Source organism: Lontra canadensis, unplaced genomic scaffold, assembly GCF_010015895.1.
Source record: "Lontra canadensis isolate GAN:19392208 unplaced genomic scaffold, GSC_riverotter_1.0 scaffold76, whole genome shotgun sequence".
Lineage (NCBI taxonomy): Eukaryota > Metazoa > Chordata > Mammalia > Carnivora > Mustelidae > Lontra > Lontra canadensis.
Window position 1 is genome coordinate 4,171,970 of NW_022631070.1, and position 15,207 is coordinate 4,187,176.

Consider the following 15,207-nt stretch of genomic DNA (forward strand, 5'->3'; position numbering starts at 1 on the left):
ATACATAACAAATTTAAATGGTTTGAAGAATGTCACGTCACAAGCGTAATGAAAACTGGGTAGGCTGCTATGTGCTGGCTCTTCTTTTAGGCACTTAGAAAAGAAAACGATAGAATGAGTAAAATATACATGATTAGCAAAACTAGTTAAGATAACTCAGACGGGCTAACTCAGTCGGTTAAGCATCTGCCCCCAGCTCAAGTCCTCGGATCGGGCTCCCTGCTCTTATGGGAGCCTACTTCTCCCTCTGCCTCTGCCTCCCTCTTTCCCTTTGTCTCTCATGAATAAATAAATAAAATCTTAAAAAAAAAAAAAGATTTACTAGGACTGGTGAAGCTGCAGCCTCCTTACCCCTCCTTTACAGAGGAAAGCAGGGAGGCTCAGGGAAGTCAAGTAACTGACTCAGTGGCTGGAGGCATGATGGGAACCAGAGACCTGAGGCTGGCAAGCCTGCACCCTGCCCTGTCCCCAGCCAAGATGATGGCCTGAGGGTACCTGGGTGGCTCAGGCAGTTGAGCCTCAGACTCTGATTCCCGCTGGGCTCCTGATCTGGAGGTGGGGGGCTGGGGGAGTTGAGGGGTGTCATGGGATCAAGCCCTGAGGAAGGTTCCATGCTCAGTGGGGTCTGTTTCTCTTCCTCTGTCTTCCCTTCCCCCTGGCTTGTGCACGCACAAGAGCTCTCTTTCTCTCAAATAAATAAATAAATCTTAAAGGAAAAAAAAAAAAAAAAAAAAAGAGGGCGTTCTGGGTTCTGCCCACACCCGGGCACGCAGACCAGCGGAGAGATGATGCACAAGGAAATGCAGAATTCTAGTACGCAGGTTAAAAATGCTCACACGGCATGAACGTGGCTTTAATTTACTATCAAACACGTGCCTTGATCCTCCCAGCTCGGCGGGGACGAGTTCCAGGACCCCTAGCGGATGCCTGAAACCGCGGACAGTCCTGACCCCTCCACCATTTGGTCCTACATAGGCGAACCTACGATAAAGTTTCATGTGCAAATTAGGCCCTGTAGGAGACGAACAACGGCTAATAACAGAATAGAGCGATTACACCTGTACCCCTGGGGCAAACAATGCATTATATGTAACATAAATTATATATGTATGTATGTATATGTACATTATATGTAATATAAATACATTATATGTAAATAAAAATAATTAATAAAAAATAGAGCGATATAGTAAAAAATAGACAATATAGTAAGAAAGGTTCTCTAAACGTGGCCTCTCTGTTCGCTCTCTCCGAATACCTTGGAGCTGGCACCGACCTTCCTTCCAAGGACGCGGATGACAACGTGCCTCGGGGAGGAGACGGAGAGGGGACGCGTGCGTCGCTGCGCAGCGAGGGCGGCCCGACCTTGCCACGTGGCCGGAAGACCGTCCTCTTCTAGATCGCGGCCGGGACCGTGGGGAAGCCACCCCGCAACCTGGACCTCCGGACGAGAGGGGGACGAGTGAATTCCGCCAAGAAGCAATGAAGGGTCCTACACACGGTGCGGAAGCCGCGGGGAAACCGACGGCCCCACACGCTGGGCGGCGCCGTGCGCTGCTGCCTCTCTCCGGGGAGCACCGGGGGAAAGTGGGGACTACAGACCCCGAAGTCGTTGCCCCGCTACTTCTGCTCCGGGAAGAAATTCCCGGGAAATAATACAAAGGGGAAAAAATCGAAAGGAAAACTTCATGCCCCTGAAATAGGGACGAGAAGGAAATTGGCAGATGATGGGGGGATGGCGGAGAGAGGGTTCGTTGGTGATGAATTCGTTCGTGTTCCGTCAACACCGGCGGAGACTCGCAGTTGTACTGGGTCCTGGACCCCGAAAGGACGTGGCGTGAAGGCGCACGGAGGCAGGCGCGGCCGACTGCGTTGGAGACGCGGATGCACACTGCACGGAGGGGAGAGACGGCACTTCCACCGGGCTAGAAGGAAGGCCAGGGTCTGTCCAGGTTGACGGCAGGACAATGCCCCTTGCGAAGTGAGCCTCGGGTGTGCAGAGGCAACTGCGGCATTCAAGGCATGGGGCCACCTCGGTCTGGTGGGAGATGGCCACGGGGACACGGGCAGGACAGCCTGATACACTGTGTCAAGGGACTCTGGACTGGGCGCTGCGGGCAGTGGGGTCCGGTGGAGGATTTAGAGAAGGACAGAAGCATGACGAAATCCACATTTTATAAAGATACTTTGGGTGCAGCCAGGATGATGGCAATGGAAGACAGGGCCCAGGGAGCTCCAGAGGAGGCTGGCCGTGCTCGCGCAGTGGAGGGGCACGAGGGTCTAACCGAAGGCAGCAGCAGTGGGGGCCGATCGGAAGATGCTTCCGTACCACGCTATATATATATTTTTTAGTTTATTTATTTGACAGACAGATCACAAGTAGGCAGAGAGGCAGGCGGGAGCGGGGGAAGCAGGCTCCCCACTAAGCAGAGAGCCGGATGCGGGCTCGATCCCAGGACCCTGGGAACATGACCTGAGCTGAAGGCAGAGGCCTTAACCCACTGAGCCACCCAGGCGCCCCCCACGCTGTATGTTTATGTCGGTTGGCAAGTACGAGCTTTTGATATGTAAGAGTGTAAGTGCTGGGGGCGCCTGGGGGGCTTAGTCAGTTTAGCATCCGGCTCTTAACCTCAGCTCTGGTTGTGATCTCAGGGTCATGGGATGGAGACCCATGTCAGACTCTGTGCTGGGTGTGGAGCCTGCTTAAGGTTCTCTCTCTTCTTCTGCCTCTCTCTCTCTCAAAAAACAAACAAAAAAAAAGAGTATGTGCTATTATTGCTGATTAACATTTAACAGCATGCAGATTAGTGAGGATTTATATTTACAGCTATAAAAAAATGTGTAAGTTCGCAAACGGCCAAGAAATCTTTGCGACTAAAACGTCATGTCTGGGTGGAGGGTTTATGGGCAATTTATTGTTTCTTCTTTAGGGTAGTGGTTAAGAGCATCAGGCTTTGGAGTCTCCCTGTGTTCATAATTCTGGTTCTTTCCGTGGGAGCCCATGGAGTTAATCCCATGGCTTGAACATGGATATCTGGGGGACATTTATTCAAATGCTCAGGGAGGACAGGTGCAGGTGACACATGGACATCTGGGTTAAGTGGGGACTGGGAAGCCCCTTAAGGAACATCACAGGGGAGTCACTAAGCCACACTTCGTGGCTGCCACGTATCTACCGGAAGGGCCAGCTCTGAGAAGGGGGCTTCTCAGCCATTGTTCATAGCATCCTGTCACTGACTTTTTGAAGGGCCTTGGAAGGAGAGGTACCACAGAAATTCAAAGTATAATTTTTAAACACACAAAACAATAGTGATGAATTGTTTGGAAATGTATACACATGCAGGAAAACTAGGAAAATGTGCATTAGAATAATACGTATGCATTTTCAGTGATGGTTTCCCAGCAGAGGGAGGGAGAAAGGGAAGGAGACGTCGGTAGTAGGTGGCTTTATTTCTTAGAAAAAAGAACTTGAAACACAGGTGAAAAATATTTGGAAATGTTTATTGTTTCATTATATATATATATGCTTCTGTATGCATATTTTAAAATTGTGATAAAAATACAGAGCATAAATTACACCCTTAACCATTTTTTTTTAGAAGTTGTTATTTATTTATTTGACAGAGAGAGAAAGAAATAGAGCTCAAGCAGGGGGAGTGGCAGGCAGAGGGAGAGGGAGAAGCAGGGAGCCGGATGCGGGACTTGATCCCAGGACCTGGAATCATAACTGGAGTCGAAGGCAGACAGTTAACAGACTGAGCCCCCCAGACGCCCCTCCCTTGACTATTTTAAGTACCATTAACTGAAAGCAGCTTATTGTGCAACAGCTCTCTAGAACCTTGCCATCTTGGAAAACTAAAACTGTACAATGACTCCCCATCCCCCATCCCCAACATCCCACCTCCTGCTTCTAAAAGTATGACTGTACTAGGGCACCTGGGTGGCTCAGTGGGTTAAAGGCTCTGCCTTCGGCTCAGGTCATGATCTCAGGGTCCTTGGATCGAGCCCCACATCGGGCTCTCTGCTCCGCAGGGAGCCTGCTTTCTCCTCTCTCTACCTGCCTCTCTGCCTACTTGTGATCTCTGTCTGTCAAATAAATAAATAAAACCTTTTTAAAAATTTGACTATTCTAGACACCTCATCTAAGTGGCACATGTTGTATGTGTCCTTTCTGACTGGCTTCTCTCAGGGAGCGTGATGTCCTCCAAGTTCATCCATACTGGAGCGTGTGACAGGACTTCTTTCTTTTTTAAAGGCTGAATTAAAGTCTCTTGTATGCATTTACTTTCTCTTTATCTGTTCACCTTCCTATGGACATTTCCGTTCCTTCCACTAAACATCTATGTTTTAACTCTGTGAAATATTTTATAAATAAGGACTTGAAAAGTAATTTTTACAAAGTAATATATCAGCTTCAAGTCAGTTAACAATATTTTAAGCAACTGATAAGGGTCATTGCGGCAGAATAAATAAAATCACTTGTTTGGTATGCTGCCTAATTTTGTTTAAAGAAAAGAGAGTTCTAAGCTGAACAGGTGTGTCTACGAGTTAGAGGTTAGAGTGGCCTTTGCAGGGAATGAAGGTGACCTGGGCGGGCTTGTCTGTGTCGTCCCGGCTTTGGTTAGCGTGCTCTGCATGATTTCGGTAGTGAATTTACCTTCTCAAACACCTGGGCTCAGCCAGCAGTCCCCGTGGTGAGCATTTCTGGGAATAAGCCCACTGAGGCCAAGGGCACCTTTTCTCCAGCCCCCTGTCATTACTATTACTGTTTCTGGATCGTGGGCAGTGTTTTCTAGAGGATTCGGCTGCTTTTTGTGAACTGAACACCTCACCTCACCTTCTCACTGTTGTTGTCTGAGAGCAGCTCTGAAGCTGCCAGCTCTGCTCGGAAATCCCTACTCTCTTCCTACAGACGATCCAGCCCACTGATTCTCATGTTCAAGGCTCTTGGCCCTCATGCCTTCTCAGGTCGATCTTCTGAAGTCCTGGAAACGCTCTGTCCCCTGCAGCCCCAGACTCCGTGCTCATCCCCAAACATTTGTACCACGTGCTTTCCCTCACACGGTTCCCTTTCCCCAGAGAGGGCCCCCTCCACCCCACTCTCAGTGTCTGCCCATCCCAATCACATCCATCTCCCGAAGCCCGCTTAATGGCTACTTCGGTCTCCAGCGTTCTGCGGGTTTCCTGGCTGACATTCGTCCCTCATGTCATTTGGGGGCTTCGACAATGAGGCGTGTCATGGGCCTTTCGAAGCTTTCCCAAGTGCAGACCCCAGCCCCTCCTTCATTCCGCCTCCATTCATTGCGCCAGCGCTGCAGACAGCGGGCACCCCAGTGTCTTTGAACATGGCCTGTGCTTAAGAAGGGCACTGGCTTGAATCGCCATTGGAAGGTGATAAAAGTAATAACGTTTCCCTCTCATGCCTTGTACTTTTCAAAATGCTTTCACATTTTGCCATGATTCTATTTGGCTCCCAAGAGCCTGCCACTTACTAGGTTTGTGACTCTCGCAGGTTATTGTATCTCTGTCAATCCGTTTCCTCATCTGGAGAATGGGGCCATGACATCTATGGGACGGTGGAGGGGCTGTGACAAAGAGTGGAGGAGGGGGTTAAACTTGGCACAAAGCGAGTGGCCTGTATCATCACTGTCATCCTTCTAGATGGTGAAAGAAACCCTGCTGGGAATGTGAAGGTAAGCACAGGGCCCAGAATGGAGAGTTGTCTCTACTTTTCTGCCTAGCTTTTCCCTCGGCCTTGGGAAGGGCACAACGGTGTATCTTCTGGGAAAATGTACTTCCTGGAATAACGGAGGAGAGAAAACAAACCCTCCCCTTCCTTGTATAGGACAGGCTGGCTCAGCTCTTGGCTGTGTGGGTGCCTCAGCCCAGTCCTCATGGGAAAATGCCTTCCCAGCTTTGCCTTCTCTGCTGAGATATCGCCTCTGAGCAATTGAGAGCCTATGGCAGGTTTTTCAGAAATAATTATGATTTCCAACATTATGACCCCTTCCACTGATCATTTCATCTCCTGATTGTAATCAGATATTCAGAATGACCTCAGCACAAACCACACAGGCAACCTGGGTCACTCTTCTCTCTTCATGCTGATGGCCTCTGTCCTAATCCCAAGGTCTTGGGAAAAAAAACACCATGTTTGATCTCTCTTGATGTTCAGAGGCCCCATGGCTCCCTGTCAGGGACATGTGTATTCAGGTCACTGGGTCCTGAACCTGGGGCTTTCCCAGCCAGCCTCGGGCCTGGCCAGTGTGGTTGGTGAATTGAACATATCTACCGTTCCTTAAATTTTCCCAATTTGTAGGGTGGAAATCACTGCTCAAGATGCCACAAGAATATTCACTTGCTTATTTGTGGAAAACCAACAGGAAGTATAAAGAAGAAAACGTCACTAGACTGTGATGTTGAAATCACATAATAACTCACGTAGTACTCAATGACAATTCTAGGGAATATCAATAAACTTGAGATTTGTGACTGAGTGTCAGTCATCGTGGCTTAGCGAACAGCGTGGCAAAAGCTTGTACACATTTGTAAAACTGAGTTCGACTTTCACCATCGTGAAAGAGTATATTTTTACAAGTCCAAAGTTGTAAGTAGCTAACTTACAAATAGCTCTGACACTTACTTGCTTGTTCTTTGGTTCAGACGAGGCATAAAATGGAAAAAGTATGCTTTTTACACATATTTGGTCTCTGATGCCTTCCTTCTCATAATGAAGTTAAGTTGTTCTGTTTTAGGTTCTTCAAGGATTATTTATTTTAATTTCTCTAGATGATATTCTGTTATTTGGTCACATCCCCCCCCCCCACCAAACACACCCAGTAAAGGTGTGGCTTAGTGTAATTTGGGGCCACAATGTAAAGAATTTTGGGAAGAAACATGTTACAAATTGGATAGAGGTACCACAAGCCAAAAATATGAAATTAGAGATTGTGAGCCTGATTCTGTCCTTGTTCTTGGGCCAGGGAACCTGGCCTTGCTGCTGAGTCATTTCAATTTTTGTGTTCCTTCAGAAGCTCCCAGTCAAATCCACTGCCCGAGTAGAGACAGTGGGGCCGAGGGGTGCCCAGTGGCCACTGTTATAAGTCAATTCCAGTATAGCAGCTTCCAGAATTCTTCCCAGGGCATCTGGGTGTTTCTGGTGGGAAAGGATGTCACCGGAAGCTGCTTTCACCATAACACTGTGATCTGGTGTTAATGTCCAGGCTGGGAAGTACCTTCATATGAGTTATTGTGGCTGCCTTTCAGGTGTAAATCAGGTGAGGGGTGTCTTCGGATCTCTGAACCACAGGGATGTTGGAGCTCATCTAGCCTGATCTCTTAATTTAAGAGATGAAAGAAGAGAGGCTCAGAGTTGTCCAAGCTGGTAATGGATAGAGAAGGGGTATTGGGCAGGGATAAGGGGACAGACTCATAGTGGCAACAGACTCAGAGCTTAGCCAACCTGTTCCAGAGCCTCGCTACCAACCACAGCCCTAACCAGTCTCTCTTGCTCACTAGCTGGCTTCGTGACTTTGGGCAAATCTTGGTGGGCCTTGCTGTCCTCATCTGGAAAAGGGGGGATAATAGCGCTCACGTACGAGCACATGGAAAGGACTTAGAACAGTGCCTGGACACATTAAGTGCTCAGTTATTATTATTAGTAGTAGTAGTCTTAGTCTTAAGGGTATTTTAATAGAATGAACATAGGTAGGGAAAAGGGCTGTCCTTGTTAGCTTTTCATCCAGGGCTGTCCGCCTTTATCCTCCCCCTCACTCCCATTCTTCTCTCTCTTTCTACTGAGATGAAGGTTGAAAAGGACATGGGATAAGAAGTGGAGTAAAGAAATCATAATCAAGAGGGGAACTCCTTTGTAAGAGCAGTGCTGGGAAGTCTGAAAGCTGGAAGAATTTGAGGCTCGTGAGAGATACGCACACCTAAACTCACTTTCCAAACTACATTTGGAACAAGTGAGAAAATTAAGAAAAGCAGAAGGTCTTTGGCCTGGAAGAGAGGTGGTCATGTGACGGAGTAGTTTACTTAGCTTGGTTTTTCCATGACCACCAACCCAGAAAGAGTAGCATAGCAAAGTCTAGGGAGATAATAAACCCAAGAGAAATGTGGACAATAAGACCGCACTGGAGTAATTCAAATGAGTCATTTTTAGGACCAGACTGATGACACTCCAGGCAACTAAAAAAAAGTTCTAGGTTAATAGAGGTTGTAAATTAGTACTATTAGATTGCTTCAGTTTTCTTCCAAAAAGGAAAAATTTAGATTCTAGAAATGAGCATATGGGGAGCTTGAAGTTGACTTTATTTGGGGGAAAAAATGTCTATGTGGAAGGGCTTTGGCAACTAAGGCTCACTAGATGTGGGATATGAATATAGAGGATGTTTCACTGGGCGATGAGCAATCGGTGTGAATTGGAGGGTCAACAGACCACAGAGGCTAGGGGAGATCCTGGGCACTGAGATCTTAGGGTGTGAGTTCACAGGAGGCAGGAGAGACATTTGAAATCCAAGGTAAGCTAAGAGAATAGTGTAAAGACATGCTGGAGGGTCAGGAAGCAGGACAAATGAAAGCATCTTCAAGTGCATGCTGACGTTGCCTTCAGTCCAAGGTCAAGCATTGAAAGGCAAACTAATTTGTCAGCGGAGTCGGGAACTGGTAACCCACATAATCCATGAGCACTGCCCAGACGTCATAGCCAAGTTCTCCCCCTGGATTTTTGAGCTTGTGAATGGCAAAGAGCCATTTACTGCCTAAAGGATCAGTGATTATATAGTGCTTGATTAATGTCAAGTTGAATGCATTTTGCTTCTTTTTACCATGGTGTTTCCAAACTGGAGACCCAGATTTGTTACAAGCACAGACGGATGTTAATGTGTTTATCATGGGTGAAGTGGAAAATGAAAATAGAATGATTTTTCAACTGGTTAATTATAGAACCAGTTGTTTGAACAAATCCAAGCACAAAAGCTTTGATGAACAGATTGATGTTGACTTGAGGGAATGAATTTAATGGTGAGAAACAGGGTCTTAAAATTCACGGAACCTGTTCAAAATAAAATATACTCAGAATAAACTTGAACAAAATGCTGAACAAAATGGCAGACGACAGGTAGTTGGGAAGGATGCCTAATGTTCTGGAAGACAGATTGAGAATTCAGAGGCATCTTTATAAGCAAAAATGAATTCTAAAAGCAGTCCTTATTTCCTGACTGCATTCTCCAATGTACATTACACCTGGAATTCTGCATCCAATTCTAAACAAAGTATCATGAATGATTTTAATAAACTGGAGGTAAACCATGGAGGGTAGTCAGGTGAGTTCGGGATTTGAAAACAACCATATGAGGACACAATGTAAAGACACAGCTCAAGAAAAAGACTGTTCAACAAAGAGAACATGGGATGGATATGGCAACTTTCCAAGTGTGAGACCTCTTGGCTAAAGAGGAGGTCCATTATAAGGTGACCATTCTGTGAACACTTCATACCAGAACGGGCAAAAGAAGTTAGAATCCAGGAAATAAGCTGGAAGAAGCTGGGCAGGATGAGCAAGATGCACACTGTACGAGCAGGCTGTGAGCAGGGGGAGGTTCAGCTGGGTAAAATCAGGCCATTCTAGAACTAACACCACAAATGCCGAGAGCCTGCCAGCACATTCCTCTGAGGCGCAACTTGGCAGGATTCATTAGGCCAGGATGAGGTTCCAATGGTGGTAAACGGGGCCAGACTGTCTTGTGGAGATGGGCAGAATCACCATATTTCCAAAGAACAGCATCTGGAATGTTCCATCCTTTTTTTTTTTATATATATAAAGATTTATTTTTAAATATAAATAAAAAAATAAAAAAATTTAAAAAAATTTTTTAAATAAATAAGAATTATTTAAATCTTGAGAGAGAGAGAGAGAGAGGATGAGTGAGGGGAGGGGCCAAGGGAGAGGAGAGAGAGATTCTCAAGTTGACTCCTAGTAGAGCACAGAGCCCAACATGGGGCTCGATTTCATGACCTGAGATCATGACCTGAGCTGAAACCAAGAGCTGGACACTTAACCAACTGAGCCCCCCAGATGCCCCATGGAATGTTTTCAAACAGAAGTTTAATATTTTTCCTGCATCTGTGGGTTGACTGAGTTCAGATGGTGGTTCTTCTGCTCTGTGTGGTGTTGGCTGTGCCCACAGTCAGCTGGAGGCTTAGCCGGGTTATGACATCCAGTACAGCTGGTGTTGGTGTTGGTTCAGCCTATGCTGTTGACCAGAACATCTCAGTTCCCCCCAGGTGGCCTCCCCATATGAGTTGGGCTTCTCCCTGTCTAGAAGCTGGGTTCCCAGAGGAGCATTCCAAGTATTCGAAAATGAAGCTGTGGTTCTCAGAGGGACTGTCCTTGGAAGTTCCACAGTGACACTCCATTACATTCCACCAGGTAAATCAACTCTCCAGTCTCTCCAGATTCAAAGGGAGGGCAAATAAATTCTGTCTCTGATTAAAAGAGTGGTTAAGAGGGGTGCCTGGGTGGCTCAGTGGGTTGGGCCTCTGCCTTCGGCTCAGGTCATGATCTCAAGGTCCTGGGATCGAGCCCTGCATCCAGCTCTCTGCTCAGTGGGGAGCCTGCTTCCCCCTCTCTCTACCTGCCTCTCTGCTTACTTGTGATCTCTCTCTGTGTCAAATAAATAAATAAAATCTTTTAAAAAATAAAAAAATAAATAAAAGAGTGGTGAAGCATCTGGGTTCATCTTTGATCCACTACAAGGAATAATGGGAGATAAGAGATGATATAAGGGAAGGAAGTTTAGAGACTTCCAAATAACAAGCAAATGATTGCCTAAGGGAGGTTATCATGAAGATTAGTTGAAATGGCACATGTAAGAGATCTTTATAATAACTGGTACATAGCAAGTTCTTATTAAATAGTAACTGCTAGAATAATAAAAATAATTATAAATTATTATTATTATTACTATTATTAATGCTGTGTCTGTCACAACTGTGTCAAAACAAGCTGCAAGATCAGATTTTAGGAAGAAATAGAAGGGATTCCTGCATTGGGAGGGAATACTGTAGAAAGATGTACTCCAACAGGACTACAAGTTTCCATTATTCAATGGAAAGCTTAAAAAAAAAAAAGACTTGCTTGCATTTCTCACTTGTCTCAGAGCACCTCTCCTTCTCTCATGCAGCTTCCTTCTTGCCTCACCTAGAGAACAGCGCATTCGAGGCAGGTTTTGAAAATAAGGCAGTATAAAAATAAAGACCAAAAAAGAAGAGTTTTTTCTTTTGTTTTTTGCAAAGATTGATTTGAGAGAGAGCAAGCAAGGGGGAAGTGGGGCAGAGGGAGAGGGAGAGAGAAACTGAAGCAGACTCATGTTGAGTGCGGAGCCCGAGAGGGGCTCCATCTCACAACCCTGAGATCAGACCTTAGCTGAAACCAAGAGTCAGAGGCTTTAACCAACTGTGCCACCCAGGTGCCCCAAAAAAGAAGTATTTGGGGTCAATGTGGTTCTAAGGCACTCTTCAAGAAACAGCGAACAAAAGCAAAAATCCCTTGTAAGACATGTATTTACTTGCATGGCCTTACTTTTTCCATAGGCTCTGATCTGTATAAAGCAATTTACTATAGTTTGAGGTCTTTTAGGTGGAGACTGTCAATTCATCTGTCTACGCAGTCAGCTCCTTGACTATTATTCCTGCTTTGGTACAGATAGAGAGCAAGAGAGGAAACTTAAAATCACAGCTGATTGTCGCTTCTGTCCCTAAGGGAGTGGTGTCCTTTCTCTCCAGAAAATGCAATTACACACATAGCAATATTACACCACAGGTAGCCCTAGCTTTGCCTGGTTCTCACATGCCTGGATTTCAGTTACTGTGGTTTAGTTAAATAACATCGGTCCTCAACGAACACACTTCCCATTTCAGTGCCTCGCGGTACAACCCGGGACTAGTTGTGTCAACGCCTTCGCAGCCAGCCCCTCCATCCACCAATGGGCGCCTCAATGTCAGGATGGACAACCAATGACGTCACGGCCCGCGCTCTTTCCGGATTGGCCCCTGTGGCTATCCGTACAGACAGCAGAGCGGGTGCTTGTGCCACCTCTTCGGCTCCACGTGACCGGCCCATGTGACGTCTTACAAAATGGCTGACTGAAAGAGCCCGTGGGCCCGCAGGGTGCCTGTGGGGAAAGGAATTAGAATGTGAGCGCGGATGGTGTCAGTTGCCTCCGCTGCTCCTCAAGACCCCTGCGGGGCAGCCAGAAAAATCTGTGAAGGCTACTTTATTGGCATCCCTGAGGTTGCAATGAAAAGAGTGTCTCAGAGAAAGCGACACTGCCAGGAAATGCGATCGAAGGCATGCTTGGAGCCCTGCCCGACTGGGAAAGCACAGATGAAGGGTTCGGAAGGATCCAGACTCGGAACGGGTGGACGATTCCCGAGGTGCAGAGAACATGCTCACTTCGTCTCCTAAGTCATGCAGCGGGCAGGAGGAGGCCAGCGCCATCCAAACCGCTGGTAAGTGTTTACCAAAAAATGGAACACGGTCATTCGTAGTATTTCCCATGTTTGAACTTACGGTGTGTTAAATAAATACAAGTTCTAGTGTTGTTAAATTTCGTAGGCATGTGTAACCGCACAGCGTAATTCCTAGACAGACTTTTTAACGTCTTGATGAAAACATTTAAAGGTCAAGGAAAAATCATAATTTTTGCTCCTGATTATGAAGATTGGTTTGCAGTGTATCAGTCTCTTTGATCATGTTTACGGCCTCACAATAGAAAGTCAAAACTACCTGTGTGTGTGTGTGTGTGTGTGTGTAAGTATGGAAGTAAAAACAAGTAAAAACATGCGCACACAATATCTTACCCTATGGTAAAAATGAAATCCCTTTTGTAATGTTTTAGAACCGTGAAGTGAACCTCCACTAGGTCATTTCGGGAATATGGGGACATTTTTGGGATGTCCCGGTAATTGAAGGTTGCTGCTAGTAGAATTTGCTGGATGAGGTCAGGAAGGCTGGCTGTCCTGCCACGCACAGGATGGAACCTAATAAGAAAGCATTGTCTTGAGGACCACAAGACATTTGAATGCCCTGCCAGATATTTGGTAAGTGAACATTTATGTTTGAAATTATTTGGTCCTACAATGTAATTCTACTTCCCATAATATTTTTGAAATGTTTTAATACACCTCAAATCCGTGGAAGTGCAACTACTGTATAAATTAAGGTATAATTGTACTTGGAACCAAGAAGGTTTCACCCTTTTGGAAAATAATGTCACTGATGGCAATGCCGCTTAGGGAGTCTGCATCCCTTATCTTCATCAGTCTGAATTTGTGGTGTCCAAGTCGCACTGATCTGTCCCTGGGCAAGCATCTGACTCCTTCCTAACATCTCATGGAGTTACACCTGAGCGAGTACCTATTGAAAATGAGATTTTATTATAGATTACTTTCTCCTTTAAAAATTATGTGAGTGGGTAGGCTAATTATATGAATTTTATTTCAAGGTATAAAGGGAGTGTTAAAATGTTTATCATAAGAAACAGGACATTGGATCTGACAGAGTTGAGAACAAGGGTTTAGAAGGAGACAAGACAAGGGAGTTGGTAACATACTTCGTATGTACCAGGAGTTGGGAAGAGAAGAGAGAAAGGAGCGTGATGAGAATGTAGACAAAGAATCTTTACGCTCAGGAATGTATAATGCTTAATTTAAAAATGCTTCCTGTCTTCGTGGGAAGTTTTGAAAGTGGTATTTTGGATAATTTTTTCAAAGATGAGGGATGTTCCATGAATAGATTAGTGCATAAGAGAAAGAAGGAGGGTGAGGGGGGCAGAGAGAAAGAGGGCATGCGAGCGAGTGCAAGAGAATTACTTTGGGAAGTATATTAGTATCGACAAGGCTACTTTTAGGTAACAAATAATCTCCAAATCTCAGTGGCTTAAGACAACAGGGTTTGGACATATTTACAATCCATCCATTGTAGGCGGCCCTCTGTCGCCGTCACTCAGAGGCTCAAGCTGAGAAAGCCATGGGAGGGAGGGTGGAAAAATGAGGAGGAGGTCATTGTTTGTATGTTTCTACTTGGAGGTGACCCGTCATTTCTATTCATAATTCACCGACCAGCGCAAGGTACATACATGGCCATGCTTAACTTCAAGGGGGCGGAAATAGTCATCTTTCACTATGACTGGAAGTAGAAGGAAGCTAGGTTTTCGTGTAGAGTAATGTCTGCTCCCAAAGGTTAGGAGCTCAGTGGGAATAAAAGTAGATGTTACCATAGGAATTAGCTCCAGAATTTTTAGAAATCTTGGTGGGGTAGGAAGGGCTTGGCTCTCTATCAAACAGGGAATAGCACGTTCAAATGACATTTGCCTAGATAGCAAAGGTGACCAGCTGATGAAGGGTTACTGAGATCACAAATTTGTATCTTCCACCAGAGCCTGCACCCCTCTCCTCTGGGCCCCAGACACAATAGTGACTTCCGTGTAGCGCTTCCATCATACTCTGAAGACATTGTATCTTTGGGGTCAACGAATTGGGAGAATGGTCCCTTCTAGGAAACACTGGAGTGTTGCTTGTAGGTGGCTGCTATGAAGAATTGGGAAAATTGGGGGGTGACAGTCGGGAAGAGTCTGGGAGAATACTTTTCAGGCTGCTGCTAATTGGAGCCAGTATTCCAGTTTTATTCGAAGTTTCTCTTTTCACTGTGAGTGTATCTGTGGCTTTGGGATGTTATCGATATACAATTCTCATAGCTCAGTAACTCCCTGGAAATGTCTTTCAAAATATGTCCCCACTAGATGGCGTAAAGGGCTCACCTATTTTGAGCTGATCCAAAGGCCCTTGTATAAAGTAGGGGACGAACTCGAGCATAAATATTGACTAGGCAGCCAGTGGATATGAATACTATGTCATTCTAGAATAATATAATACGGTGCTGTATTGTAGTGTCATTAAATAAGCATACCCCTAATACCACTGGAGCCAATTATGTAGTGTTCCTCTCCAGAAACATATTTAAGTAGTCGTATAGTAGAACTGTTGATCTGAGATACAATACATGTGCATAATGAAAACACAATAGAGACTCACAGGTATTATTCAAAAACTTTGCCTAAAAAACAAAGGATGTGGATAATTATTTATACTAAACTAATCAGCCAGTCATCCAACCGGTATTCACCAAATACTTTCTATATACAG